Here is a 15,257-nt window from a genome sequence, read left to right as displayed (position 1 = left end):
GTGCCTCTCTCCCGCTCAGGGGGGAGACCCCCAGGTGAGAAAAGCCAGGAGTGCCTTTAGGTGGGGATCTCCCCCAAACAAGCTCTTGAGCCACTCAGTCTGGAGGTTCTGAGAACTGCAGCTACTCATTCTGGGTCAGAGCGACCCGGCTGGACACGGGCTTCCTGCCTCCTGTCACTGGGCACGTGTCTATGGAGGGCCTACTGTGTGCCAAGCACAGTGCTGGGTCCCAGAGGCACAGCCGGGAGCCCGACAGCCCCTGTCCCCGTGGGGCTCCCAGCTGAGTTGGGAGGCACAGGTGGGAGAGTAAGCAAAGAAATTATCCCATATGGGGGGGGGGACGTTTCGCACTGTGTGCGTGGCAGCAGCATCTGAGAGGAGGGGCACGCGTACACGCGTGTGTACTCCGATGTGTGTATGTCAGTAATGTGCGGGCTCCTGGGACACAAAAGCAAGATTATGACCCGAGCCGAAGTCAGAAAATTGACTGCCCGAGCCACCCAGGTGCCCCTGATCCAGACCTATTTAAATGACACCTTCCAGGAAAGCAGGTCGTCGGTGGTGCGGGGCCAGCCCTGACGGCCCCTGAAGGGGGTGCGGATGTGCTTCTAGTTGCTCCCCTCCCCGTCCCAAACCCGTGTGCCAACACTCTGTAGCAGAGCGCCTTCAACAGCTTCTGGAGGGGAGCTCAGCCACGGCACAAATATTTAGAGACATGCGGGGGGCCTGGGTTCCTGAGCATCTGTTACTGGGGAAGACGCAGAGTTCAGTTGAAAAAAATGCTCAGGTTCTAGTTCTGGGCAGGTTCAAGTCCCAGCTGGGGACCAGGGGGCACCATTTCCTGGATTGTTAAATGAGAGGGTTTGGATGTGTGGATTAAAGGTCCTTTTTCCTCTGTTATTACAGGTCTTTTATACCCTCAAAGCTCAAATTATAAATATTACTAAGAAGCAAGGAATCATCTCAAAAGCCTTTTTAAAATGTTTTTGGTTTTTTTTTTTTTAATATTTATTTATTTTTGAGAGAGAGAGCGAGCAAGCGAACAGGGGAGGGTCAGAGAGGGAGACACAGAATCCGAAGCAGGCTCTGGGCTCCGAGCTGTCAGCACAGAGCCCGAGGCCAGGCTCAAAGTCACCAACCGTGAGATCACGACCTAAGCCCAAGTCCGACGCTTAACCGACGGAGCCACCCAGGCGCATCTCAAAAGCCTTTAAGATATTTATGACAATGATAAACATATGTTTTCGCCAACTGTTTTCACAGGCATTATCTCCACTGCTGCAGATAACCCTGTAAAGGAGGAGTTAGCAGCTTCCTTTTCTAAATAACATAACCACCCATGTATATGGGCTTTATATATACGAGGCACTTTACACATATGAAGTCATTTTAGTGTCCCAAGCAACACGAAAAGGAGGCACAACTGTCCGCAGCTTGCCAATGAGGAAATGCTTAGAGGAACTGACCTGTCCAAGGTCACACACCCAGCAGGTGATGAGCTGCGGTTCAAGCCTGGCTCTCCCATCCCCGGGACCCGCAAACTTTGTCTGTAAACGGCCAGACACTAAATATTTTCAGCTTTGCAGGCCTCGTGGTCTGTGTCCCAGCTACTCCACTCAGCCATTAGGACAAAAAAAAAAAAAACAGACACGGACGATACAGAACAGACATGCCTGGGTGTTCCAATAAAACTTTATTTACAAAAAACAGACATGAGCTGAATTTGGTCCACAGGCTGCGATCGGCCCGTGTCTGTTTCAGACTCGAAACCCGCCTTCGGGTTCGGCCCTGGCAACGTATCTTTCCCACTCTCTCTCCCTACCTGTGCCGCTACTAAGAGTTACGTTTTCGGTCAGAGACCCCTGGCTCTGGAGAGACTGAGTCGGCCTCTCGTTTCTTGAGGGAATCACAAAGCTCTTGGAATTTACAACTGCTAGGAATTATTAGTGACTGCCATAACAGAACACGGGGGGGGCGGCCTTTTAAAATTGTGATTTTTTAGTAGCTGTGACTGGGGAACTTTTGAAGAGGAAAGTGTTCGAGTTTTAGAAAGATACCTCAGCGGGGCACTGTGGCTGTGGAAGGAGCTTCTCCTCAGAGGAGATCGTTTTCTGAAGTCTGTACGACTGGGAAATAGAATGAAAAACATCTTAAGGCACGAGAAGGTGACTGAAAGGAAGACGGCCGCTCGTGCGTGCGCAGGGAGAGGGTGCAGGAGAGAGAGAGTTCCTTCTTATCACCCAAAAATTTAGCATCTGCCACCACCCCCACCCCCCCCCCCCCCGCCACCCCACCCCCGGCATCCTGAGCAATCACTCGTGTGCTTTCTTCTCCGTCGATGCGCCTGTTCTGGACATTTCCTATCAATCACACGCGGCGTGACGCTTTGCGACTGGCTTCTTTCGTTCAGCATCGCGCTCTCAAGGTCCGCCCACGCGGCAGCACGTGGCAGCACTTCCTTCCTTTTTTGTGGCCCAGCGCTGTCCACGTTTTATTCACCCACCTGCCAGCTGACGGGCATCTGGATCGTTCGTACGTTTTGGCCATCAGGGATAACGCAGCGTTCCACACGTGCGTGGGTGTGCCCTGTCGCGGTCACTTCTCTTCCGCGTTATACCTACAGGTGGCATTTTCCGGGTTATGTGGAAGATGCGTGGTTGGCCTTTTAAGGAGTATATACTCAAAGGACGGAAAATGCTGTTAGGAGCACCCCGGGCCCACCATCCAGGGCCACCCAGTGCCAACCTTCGCCAGTGCTGACTCATCTGCCTCCCGTCCTGCCCCCCACACCCCCGCCCCGTGACTCTCTGAAGAGTTCCAGAGCCAATTCCAGCAGTGACTTGAGGATGCTCCCTTGGCTGAGAGGTCGGCGCTTGTCTTTTGTCCCAGACCAACAGAGCCTCCTACACCCACATCCTTGCGCGGACGGAAGTGGGGAGAATGGGCGAACTGGGGCACGGTCCCGAGTGGGTCGACGTGGGAAAGGAAACAGCTCCTGAGAAAAGCAGGACTGGCTACAGAGTTGGCACAGGGAAAGTGTGGAGCCCTCGGTTCACAAAGTATTAAGGAGTTCAAGATGACAACATCGGAGCGTTAAAGCAAACATGGGCCTTGTGCAACCGTCCGTGTCACGTCCCCAGGAGGCCAGCGAAAAGGGTGCCCAGGCAGAACGAGTTCATCAGACACGGGAAGTTAGAGCCTTGGTGCCTAGGAGAGACCTAAGCACCCCTCACCTCCAAGGCTTGGGACGTTTCCAAGGAAAGTTGGGTCTCCCATGTGGGAGACAGTGGCACGTGGGACAGAGTTCAAGCCTATTCCATTGGAATCTCCAAAAATAAGATGACCCCAGTTGACTTGTGGGTTATAAGTACTTAAAAAAAAAAAGAATTAGCCACTGGCCTTAAGCCTTCCTCCCTAAGAGCCTGCGGTTGTTTTATTTAAGCCACGCCATTTTGTCCTGGACCCTGAGTGTCCCCTGATCTCACGGCAGGTGACGGGGCTTCAGGCTGAAGAACAGAGGCCCCCTGGTTAGCAAACAGTCCAGCGCAGCGGCAGGACCCGGGATGCCCTTTCGAGGCAGGTGGCCACGGCGGACACCGGCAACCAATCATGGCGCCCCAAACCCTCTCAGCTCCAAAGAGCTCCACCGACCAAATGAACCGGATTTCCCGCGCTCGCGTCTCAACCCAGGAACGTATCAGCTTTACTCAAGACCGCGAGAGACTCGAAGCCCCCAAGTGTGTGTTTGGATGATGCCCAGCGAGGCCCTCACGCCACCAGGGCCCTGTCACGGAGGGCATACGACACGGCTGGGAAGGGGGGCCAGGGGACGAGAGAGGGACTCCTTGAGGAAAGAACAGATAAGGACCTTGCACCTCCTCCGGGGGCATGTGCAATAAGTGAACGTTCACCCACGCACTCCGTTCTCCACCTACACCTTCACCTGTGGGTCAAGCAATGCCCCGCTCAACACAGGGGCGGACCTATAGGGGCAGGAGAGGCCATCGCAAACCAAAGGTGAAAAAAAAATTTTTTTTTTAATTTGATCAGAGTAACATAATGGCAGTAGCCAAAAAGAACTACGCCAGGTCTGAGTAAATCCCGCAGGCAGCTTTGGGGCTGGGGGACAGAGGAGTGGATCTCAAAGCGTCTGACCCAGGATTGAGGCAATTCTCGGCAGAGTCAAGGTAGAAGCAGCACAGCCAGCAGATGTCTCCGGAGGGGTTGGGTGCCTCTGGGTTTTTGTTGTTGTTGTTGTTGTTGTTGTTATTTGTGGGTCTTGTGTTTCGTGGGGGGTTTTTTGTTTTTTATTTTTTGTTTTTTGCAAGCACCTGCTTCCCGCCTTCTGCCAACAGACCGGACGCCATGTGCAAATATGGCCGAAGGTGGCCGTCACCCATCCTTCAGCTATAGTAATTGGGCCAAACACGGGCACGTGACCAAATATGGCCAATCACCGCCTCCCACTTCTGTGCCTGCCCACAAGCGGTCCGCGTGGGGTCATGGGACCCAAGCAAGGCCAGACAAGGCTCGTCCTACCTGGACCTGGAGGAAAAGCTGCCTCGTCCCCACTCTCTGGCGTCCAGAGATACCCGCGGTCTCAGAGACTGAGGTTAATAAGCTGCAAGAGGGAGACATGAGCGAGGGGGTGGGGTGGGGAGGACGGAAAGAGTCCGGCGCTAATTTCTGACCCCAGAGCCTGACGGGTCCCGGATCCGGGAGCAGCTCAGCGTTGCCCTCTTTCCATCACAGCTGTCAGAGTAGCGAATCCCCGATTCTACCTCAGATCAGTTCCGGTGTTTGTGCGGCCCAGAGCATCCCCACTCAAGACGTGGGGACTGTTCCCTTGGTGGATTGTGTGAAACCGACAGGGGTGGGTTATCCTCGGAACTCATTCCCCCCCCCCCCCCCCAAGGTGTGCCTGCTGTACTTGAGAATACGACAACCCCCAGGCACGTCTCGAGGCACCGCCGCAACGCACGTTAGTTTCCCACTGGATCAGAGCTGCGTCCTTGGACTTGAAGTCACACCCTTTTCCTGCTTGCCTCGGTCTCCCCAACCTCGCCTCCAACACACACCCATTTCTCCTCCCCACCCGGCCCTGCTCTCCGCCATGGGCCGGGCAGGCAGCTTATCCTGGCCAAGCTCCGATGCCTGCCATGTTGTTTGCGGTGATCTGTTTAGGGCTGTCCCCTCCCCCCACCTCTTGAGCCTGGGGGCCCTGGACATCTTTGGGCCCCCAGCTGCGGGCACACAGTAGGCAGGCAGCAAACGTGGGAGGAAGGGAGGTGGGGAAGGAAACTTGAGGGGAGAAAGGGCAGTTCATTCCTATTTGTTGTGGTCCAACCACTGGGTCACTGGCGGGGTCAAGTTCTGTGCTTCTTTCCTCTGCCGGATACTCTCCCTTCAGGTGGACACACAGCTCCTGCCCACATCGCCTTCAGGGCTCTACTCCAGTGTCACCTCCCCATGCCCCAGCCCCCTTCTGGACACTTGTCTTCCTTCCATGTTTTCTTGTTCTCCTTGGCCCCCTCCACCACCGCGGGTCTTTCTCTAGGTTCCATTTATCTTACATACTATCCCTCCCACCTCAGGGATGTGTACCGGCTCCAGGAGGTCAGGCATCTTTGTTCTCCGCTGTCCCCTCAGCACCTAGATCCGGGCCTGTCACCAAGGACATGCTCAAGAAATAACCGTGCTGTGAATGAACGAATCTTTTGTGTTCCCCCCAAACACACAGGCCAGCCAGTCTTTCTTTCTTTCTTTTTTTAAGTTTATTTATGTATTTTGAGAGAGAGAGAGAGAGAGAAAGAGAGAACATGAACAGGGGAGGCAGAGAGAGAGAGAGAGAGAATCCCAAGCAGGCTCTACACAGCCAGTGCAGAGCCCGACGCAGGGCTCGAACCCATGAACCCTGAAAGCATGACCAAAGCCGAAATCAAGAGTCAGACACTTAACCTACTGAGCCACCCAGGCGCCCCCAAACTTGTTTCTTAAAATACCTCTGTGCTTCCTTCATGCATTTTAGAGGTGTTAGAAAAGCAGGCGTGGTGTTAGTTCCCTAGGGCTGCCGTAACAAATGGCCACAAACCAAGAGGCTTACAGTGACAGAAATGGAGACTTTCACAGTCCTGGAGGCTAGGAGTCCAAAGTCTGGCAGGGTCACAGCCCCCGCCCCCCCCCACCCCCCGCCCCGGAGCTTCAGGGGAAAATCTGTACCTTGCCTCTCCCAGCTTCTGGTGGCTCCCATCGTCCTCGGCCGATGGCCCCATCATTCCAATCTCTGCCTCCGTCTTCATGCTTTCTAACTCTGTGTCTGTCTCCGCTGCTTTCTTTAAGGAGGCACATAGTACTCATCTGGATAATCCAGCATAAACTCATCTCCAGATCCTTGACTTAAACACCTCTTTTGCCACACAAGGTAATGTTCATAGGTTCCGGTGACTGGGAGGGTAGACGTATCTGGTATCTCTCTGGGACCCACCATGCAGCCCACCACAGATTATTTGCAATAAGAAGCCGGAGAAGCAAGGATCCCCACCACTACTCCATTGGCCTGCCAGAAATGTAAGGAAAGAGTATTACCCTTTTATATTGTTCCTGAGTGTGGACTTCATCTTATTCAGTTGTTTAATGTTTATTTTTGAGAGTGAGAAAGAGGGCAAGCAGCGGAGGGGCAGTGAGAGAGGAAGATGGAGAATCCGACGCAGGCTCCCCGCTCTGAGCTGTCCTCGCAGAGCCCGACGTGGGGCTCGAACTCACAAACTGCGAGATCATGACCTGAGCGCAAGTCTGACCCTTAACTGACGGAGCCACCCAGGCGCCCCTGGACATCGTTTTAAATACACTATGTTATGTCATTGCCCCAAATTGTAAAAATAACACCATGCTCATGGCAAGAAAAATAGTACAGAAGAGAAAAATGTGGGAAATGAAGGACCCCCTTGGCCATTTCTCTTTAATTTCCCTTTCTAAAAAGTAGCCACTGTATGCAGTTTGCATAATCTCCATACATTTGCAAAGCATGTTCAAGTACACTTTTTTTTTTTTTTTTTTTACTCATAACGTCAAGAGAGCCGGGGGCGTTCCAATGTATCTTGAAGACGTGACAGCCCAGACCCACCCCATTCTTTCTAATGACTTCTAGCATTGCACCATACGTCACCTGTCCCCTACCGGCCAGCATTTCACTTCACGGCAGGATTTCGCCATTATAACATACACTCTCTTTGGCACGGGTCTAAGTACACTCCTAGGATACATTCCTAGAAGCGAGATTTCTCAGTCCAGAGCATATGTGCATTTCTAATTCCGACAGCCGCTGTCCGGTGCCCATCCACAGCGCATGCGCGGGGTGCCTGTTTCCGCACCCTCACCCGCCCCATCAAGGGCACAGTCCGTCAGGGGAAGCAAGTCCCAAGTGAGGAACGCGGGCTTCCCACGTGGCCCCGGGTGAGGTGGACGTGGCCCCTGAGCTTTCGGGGATGATAACCTGTTCAGAGTTCTCATCAGCTTGGGTTTTATAAACAAAGGCAGAGTCTGGGGAGGGGAGCCAGAACCGTGCAGGGAGAAGCGTTGTGCAGCTCAGTATTTATTTCTTTAGTGCAGTTAGAACTTAAATATGGTCAAAACATATTCTTCTTTTAATTTACACAAACAAATATGTTCCCTGGCTGACACCTCCGGTGCCAAGTTTCTAGGAGAAATGAAATTCTGCTGTGAGATTATAAACCAACCACTTGGGAGAAGATGGGAACAGAAAAGCCCCTGCAAGTTTGCTTTTCACGTCCAGAACTGGCTGCTGAGAGGTGTCTCTTTCTGTGTTCGCTGCAGATAAGCCCGCCAGTAATTTTAGCGAATGAGCCGTGGCACACATAAAGGCCAGAGGATGGAAACGCTCCGGGTTTTGATAAAAAAGCAGTTCTGGCTCGGCTCGCCCCTGCTAGTCGCGCAAAGACCTATCCGGAGAAGGGCTGATGAATTGAGGAACAAGAAACGAGGCCAACGTGAGTCTCCTTTCCAGCGCTGTGCTAATATGAAACCAAACAACTTGAAATTGTTCCAAGAGGGGATTAAAGCAACATGCTATTTTGAGTGATTGCTTAATTTATTGAGCTGCGGCTAGATCTGTAATGAAATACAGCCCTTGCAACTGATAACGTCCTGCTGCAATTGAACTTCTACAATTAAGGAATATTTTCCAGGAGGTCCTGTGGAACCGCTTAGAACGTTTCGTCTCGGTGGCGGGGTGCTTCTGAGCGCTTTCACGGCAAGTTTGTTTCGTTTTGCTTTTTTAAAGAGCGACAGGCCGATGTTAACAAGGAAGAAAACGGGCATTTTACTGAATGCCTTGTGTGCACCGTGAGCTTAATATACGTGATCTCTAGGGGCGCCTGGGTGGCTTAGTCGATTAAGCGTCTGACTCCTGATCTCGGCTGAGGTCATGATCTCATGTTTTGTGAAACTGAGCCCCGTGTCGGGCTCTGCACTGACAGTGTGGAGCCTGCTTGAGATTCTCCCTCCTCCTCTCTGCCCCTCCCCTGCTCGCTGGCGTGCGCACGCGCTCTCTCTCAAAATAAATAAACATTTCTTTTTTTAAGTTTAAAAATCCACACATTCCCAGCCTGGGTTGCATCAGCAATTAGTTCAATGTGGCTCGCGGCTGCCACATTGGACAGCATCGAAAGAGACCATTCTGAGTACTGCAGAAAGTTCTGGTGGTGGGTGTTCTTCCCAAGATTCCAAGGGCAGAAGCTGGGAGTGCCACAGTTCAGACCCAAGCTTATGATCTTCGAAGGCAACACTATTCCATCATCGCCCCTGACTTCCTCCTTCTCTTCCTTTGGCCAAGGAGGGTGAGCTAAAGCAGTGATTTGAATCTTGGCTGCACGTTAAGATGGCTAGGTGTTTGAGCGTCTGACTCTTGATTTTGGCTCAGGTCATGGTTCCAGGGTCGTGAGATCGAGCCCCGTGTCGGGCTCCAAGCTGAGTGTGGATCCTGCTTGGGATTCTTTCTCTCTCTCTCTCTCTCTCTCTCTCTCTCTCTCTCTCTCTGCCCCTCCCCTGCTCTCTTTCTAAAAAATAAAAAAATATATTATTTTTTTAATTACCTGGACTGGTTTATGGATCAGAGGTTTCCAGCCCCAGGTATTCCGACTGAAATGTGACCGGGAGGGGTTTTTGTAAGTCTCCAAGCGATTCAAGTGTGCAGGCAGGACTGAAAGCAGCTAGGTGAGGGGATCCACACACAAGGGATGGTGGACGGAGCTGGTTCATCTCCCGTGAGAACGTGGCCCCTGGTGGACTTGGAAGTGGGCTCCCAGTCCAGAGCATCTAAACACCCTCCTCTAAACACCCTCCTCAAAGAGAGCTCGGGTTCATGTCTGAGGGGAAAGATTTCAGCGTCCTGCTCAAGGGGAGACCCAACAGAGATCTCCGCTTTTAGAAGCAGGCTCTGTCACACGTCATGAAAGAAAGGAGTGGTGAATGCAAGATCAGAGAGACAGAGTAAAAATCCTGTAGCCCCAGATTTGAATTGGAAGTGTCGGTATGGGGGCGCCTGGGGGGCTTAGTCAGTTAAGCGTCTGACCCTTGCTTTCAGCTCAGGTCACGATCTCGTGGTTTTGTGGGTTCGAGCCCTGCACTGGGCTTGGGCTTCTCTGCCTCTGCCTCTCTCTCTGCCCCTTCCCAACTTGTGCGCTTTCTCCCTCCCTCCCTCCCTCTCTCTTTCCTTTTCTCTCTCAAAATAAACATTAAAAAAAATTTTTTTTAAATAACGACCAGTTCAGTAGCTAGCAGCACTCCTGGCACCCACATTATGGTCTCTAAACACCACTTCTCGCCGGAGATCAGGGCTCTGTGGAAATATGGCCGACTGCAGGTGTGAGGCAGGAAGTGTGCACAATGAGCCTGGAAACATCCTGTCACCCAGATGGTGTGGAGCTGTCAGAGACTTCTGGGGTCGCGTCAGAAAGGATGCAGGGGACAGTGTGAAGAGGCTCCCACTGGCCACAGATGGGACCATTTGATATCAATAGGAATAGTAACTCCAACGGGTTAAAACATGCCATTTGCATCGAAATCTATGGGTTCACAAAGATACCTAGAAAAACAGCAGCTCCTTTGTCATCGTTGGAGGATACTGAGGAACTAACTCATTATTTTGAAAACTGTCAAATGAAGGGAAAGAAGCAAGCCCTTGTCATTTCTGGTATGAACGATATCTACCTGGCAGTAACCAGACGGTAGATAAGGGCAAGTTTCTCTTTATGGAAGTGTTCCAGCTAACGGGCGAAGACAGAAGGACAGAACTGGTATGCCAAAATCTTATAAGGTCCAGTCGACCCGGACCGTCATCATCAATGACTGCCAACACCGCGAAGAGGCGCAGCCAGACGTTATGTGCCTTCAAAGGGAAATATTAAACGGCCACTGAAGAGTAGTCATACAAACACACACACCAAACGAAACGTGAATCTAAGTGAGCTTCTAGCTCTAACGAGGGATTTATCAGAAATACAGCTGGGAGGGAGGCCGGAGTGGCTAAGTTGGTTAAGCTTCCGACTCTTGATTGTGGCTCGTGTCATGACTCCAGGAGCTCGCTAAGGAAGGGAGGGAGGGAAAGAAGGAGAGAGAGAGAGAAAGGAAGAAAAGAAAAGAAAAGAAAAGAAGAGAAAAGAAAAGAAAAGAAAAGAAAAGAAAAGAAAAGAAAAGAAAAGAAAAGAAAAGAAAAAAGAAAAAAGGAGAGGAAGGGAGGGAGGGAGAGAAAGAAATATAGCGGGGAGAAGAACGCATATAATAACAATACGGGGACACAACGAGCAAAACTCATTCCGTAAGTGGCACCACAGGACAACCAACCCAGTTGTTTCAACAGATAAATTGCCAGAGAAGCAAAAGGGAGGGAGAGAGTACCTACAGATTAAGAGAGACCTAAGAGACATATCCACAGCGTATGGACCTTATATGGGTCCTGATTTGAACCAACTGTGACGAAAACATTCATGAGACAACCCGAGGAATCCGAACAGCGGATATTTGCCGATATGAAAGCATTACTGTTTGTTTTCGTAGGGGTGACGGTGGTTAAAAAAAATCCCTTTTTTTTTTTTGAGTCATATACTAAAATATTTGCAAAAGAAACGGTTGATGTCTGGAATGTGCTTCAAAGTATCTGGGATGAGGGCGGAAGGGAAGGAAGGAGAGACAGAATGAGATCAGCCAAGAGGTGGGATTGCTGGAGGTGGGTGGTGGGTAGCTGGGGGTTACTGTACCGTAGACCCCACGCCTGTGTACAAAGATTTTCATGATAAAAGTGAGAACGCCCCCTTTTTCCCTCCCTCCTCTCAAGGGTATTGGCTTGGTCTGCCCACCCACTGCTGGCAGCGCTGGGGCAAGCCTGGGTCGTAGACTTGAGGTCCATCTCAGCATGTACACACACATGCACACGCACACACACACACACACACACACACACGCACATCCATTTCCACAGCAACCAGTGATGGGAGCAAACAGCCTCCAGTATGCTCCTGTCCACATGAGGATCAGGTCAGGCTGCTCCTGTCACGCCATGCCACTGAAGCTGCTCCCTTCAGAGAACTGCCACTCACACATCTTCACAGGGGGCACCCTCCCCACATCTGCCTGCTCGCACCCCTTCCCTATCACTTTTGTCCCTCCTTCCCCGCCCCCCCACCCCGAGGGAGCAGAGGCCAGTTCGCAGACAGAACAGGACCTGGGGGCGTCCCGAGGGCACGCTCAACCGGCTGAGCTTCCGACGGCTCAGGCCGTGATCTCGCAGTTTACGAGTTCGAGCCTCACGTCGGGCTCGCTGCTGTCAGCCTAGAGCCTGCTTCAGATCCTCTGTCCCCCTCTCTCGCCCCTCCCCCGCTTGTGCCCTCTCAAAAATAAACAACCACTTAAAAAAAAGAAGAACAGGACCCTGAATCAGATCCAGACTTAAATTCTGCCTTCATCACTTAATGGCAGGACCTTTAGCCTCCCTGAGCCTCAGTCTTCTCACCCGTAAAATGGGCAGAATGTGACTTCGACTAGCTCAACAAACCTTTCTTATGGGGAGACAGTGGCAAAAAGGACCCTGGCTCCACCTCATGGAACCAGACAGAGGTAAAAGGCAGTCTTAAAAAGAGTAGAAGTGCAGTAAATAAAGCCACTACTTAGGAATATCCTAAGTCTCCAGCTTATTTTTGGTTAACCAGAGGATCCAACTATGCCAGACACAGAATAATTTTATTTAACTTAATGCTCGCATTTCCATGAGATAAGTACTATTATTCTCATTTTATGCAAGAAGCAACTAGGGAAAGAGAGGCGAGCCACCTTGCTCAAGGCTGTACCGTGGGTATATGGCCCTGTCCTCTCTGCTGGGTCCTCTGCTGTGATCGAGCTTTGAAAATGCAGCAGCCGAGTTAGGAAATCAGGGCTTCAAGGAGACCGACAGGCTCTCCCCAGGTCAAACTCCATTTTGCAAATGAGGAAATAGTGGCCCAGAGAGGCCAAGTAACTTGTTCCAGACCACACAGCAAGTCAGCTTGCTAAGCCTGTAGTTTAGGTTGCTTGGGGAGAAGACGCAAGGAAGCCCCCACGTGGTGAGCGAAGCTGGCTCTTCTGACCCACTTAATCCCGTCCCAGAGGAGGGGGACCAACAATCCTGGGATTCCTGGGGAACAGGATCTTTAGAAGCTGACACCAAGCAGGTCATAGGCAATCAGGATGAGTCGGTCACGCTATATCGCAGAGCAAGGCGCCTAAAGGGGTGTTTTCGAGGACCCGGCGCCCTGGGGCGGAGCTGGCTGAGGACAACCATCCACAAGGCCCCCATGGAATCAAGGGGTCCTGCTCGCGGTCCCCGGGGGGGGGTACCACCCACACATCATCACCCCGCTCCCTTCCTTGCCGACTCTGATCTCTTCTCCTCCAACAGAGTGTTGTACCTCAGCTGTAAATCTAATTACCCCACGTCCCAGTTTATAAACCTAAATGGTTTCTCATTGTTGCCATTGCTTTAGGACAAACTCTTAACTCTGCCGGCCCAGAGGCGCCCCGCGCTGGGTTTGCCTGGCCCAGCTGGGCCGTCCAGAAGCCTCCAGAAGGCTGCATGCTACGCGAAGCAGGACCAGGATAGTCAGGGCCCTTCTAATTGCAGGGGCCCCAACCCACACACCCCTTTCCTAGCACCCACCCGTCCCTGCACAGAATCAACCCCGGTTGTAATCACACGGCTAGTTGCGTGATTAAGTCATCAGGAATACCTAGTCTCCCCTGCCCCCGGCTGGACTGTCAGGCCGCAGAAGCAGGGACTGTTAGGAGATGTTCACTTCTGTCTTACAGCCCCCGTCTCCGTGGTGAAGGCAGTTTCTGAACAGTCATCGAATGGCCCAACCAATGCCGCCATCACCTCGCCTGGGCCTCCGTCTGAAATCACAGAAACCATCTACAGCCACCCCGACCTCCAGTTCCCATTTCAGACAGGCTGGCATCCGTGATGTCACATGACAGAAGATGATCCCAGGAAAAGGTTGGCCAAGAGGCTCCTGGAAGGAGCTGTGGCAGCCAGGATCCGGGAGGGAGGGAGCGTTTTCTTTAATCATTGGACCTGTTCTGCCCCTTCTTTCTTGGCCCTGTTCACATCTGAACACATCAGCACCAGCTCACATCGGCACCAGCTCAGGGGGGAAGAAAAACCAAAACAAAATATAAACAAAACACGAGCCCCAGCGTTTGAGACAAGATAGCTGGCTGGTTCCCTCTGGGCTTGTAATTAATGCTGCAAACGTTCGTGACTTGCCTTGGCCGCAAGGTAATCATAAAACTGCGCTGCCTGATTATCTGCCTACTAATTCCCTTGTCCTTTTTTTCTGCCCCTTTCCTGAAATTAATTCCAGAGTTCCTCCGGATTTCTCGTTGCTAAGCTCTCAAGTTCCAGGCTTCGCAGCGCGCGCGCTGATTGGCAGGGAGGCCCCGAGCGGCTCCAATCAGAGGCCGGCCTCTGAGAGCAGCATCCACATCACAGCTCGCCCCGGGGTTTTGGAATTTTCTCGCTGACGTTATGAACCGCAAAGGTTTTTTGTCTAACTCTGCAAAACCTGTTCTCTTGATCTTGTCTGCCTCTCTCCAGAGCTCAGGCTTTGGGGGAGGAGGTGGTGGTGCCCCAAGTCCCGGAATTTCGCCGGAGTAGAGAGAGAGTCCCCCGGTGGCCAGGTGGGGGTCAGCGACAGGGATGCCTAGAGCCCATGTGTGGCTGACCGTGGATGACAGCGTGAAGCCGTGACGCAGACCGTGGGATGCCTCAAGCCCCCCTGGACTGACCTCTTGGTGAATCCCTGGAGGAGGACGAGGAAAAGTGGACTCATTGAATGTGGAGGCCACATTGGTCAAGGACTTTAGAACATGTGGGCGAGGGCCATTCTGGTCAGAATCCTAATGCCAGAAACCACCACCAGGAGCGCAATCCCTTCTGTGTGCTAAAAACTTTATTATTTTTTTAATTTTTTAGATATTTATTTATTTTTGAGAGAGAGAGAGAGAGTGACAGAGCATGAACGAAGGAGGGGCAGAGAGAGAGACACAGGATCGGAAGCAGGCTCCAGGCTCTGAGCTGCCAGCACAGAGCCGGACGCGGGGCTCGAACTCATGGACCGCGAGATCATGACCTGAGCCGAAGTCAGATGCTGAACCAACTGAGCCACCCTGGCCCCCCTAAAACAATTTATCTTTAAGACCACTTTATTGAGGGATGAGTGACCTAGAAAGAGCTGTATATATTTAATGTATACACTTGCTGAGTTTGGAGGGAAGTACGCGCCCATGTAACCGTCACCACAACCTATGCCATGAACATATCCTTCACCTCCCAAAGTTTTGTCTTGCCTTCTTTAATTTTTCTGCCGATCAGGACCTTTCATGTAAGATCTACTCTCTTAGTATATATTTTCTAATGTTTATTTTTGAGAGAGAGAGAGGCAGAGTGCGAGTGGGGGAGGGGCAGAGAGAGAGGGAGACACACAATCCAAAGCAGGCTCCACACCGTCAGCACGGAGCCTGATGGGGGGCTCGAACTCGAAACCGCGAGATCCTGACCTGAACCGAAGTCGGACGCTTGACCGACTGAGCCACCCAGGTGCCCCTACTCTTAGCACATTTTTAAGTGCACACCATAATATTGTCAACTATATGCACTCTGCGGCACCTGAGGTCTCCAGAACTTACTCATCCTGTACACCTGAAGCTGTGTA

General features: G+C 51.9%; 1 long non-coding RNA gene across 2 annotated transcripts; it reads left to right on the top strand.

Annotated features, from left to right (window-relative positions):
• Positions 1 to 1,128: 1,128 nt before the first annotated feature.
• On the top strand, positions 1,129 to 8,346 carry LOC121019492 (uncharacterized). 2 transcript variants are annotated; one of them, XR_005785618.1, is made up of 3 exons: positions 1,129 to 4,612; positions 6,340 to 6,421; positions 7,834 to 8,346. It is a non-coding gene; the product is annotated as an uncharacterized LOC121019492 (long non-coding RNA). The 2 variants fall into 2 exon arrangements; XR_005785617.1 differs by lacking the exon at positions 1,129 to 4,612 and having other exon boundaries at positions 5,900 to 6,421.
• The last annotated feature ends 6,911 nt before the right edge of the window (positions 8,347 to 15,257 follow it).

This window comes from Herpailurus yagouaroundi, unplaced genomic scaffold, assembly GCF_014898765.1.
Source record: "Herpailurus yagouaroundi ecotype Mexico unplaced genomic scaffold, PumYag 222, whole genome shotgun sequence".
In the NCBI taxonomy this organism is placed as follows: Eukaryota; Metazoa; Chordata; class Mammalia; order Carnivora; family Felidae; genus Herpailurus; species Herpailurus yagouaroundi.
The sequence above is the reverse complement of the archived record's forward strand: the minus strand, read 5'-3'. Positions and strand labels throughout refer to the sequence as shown.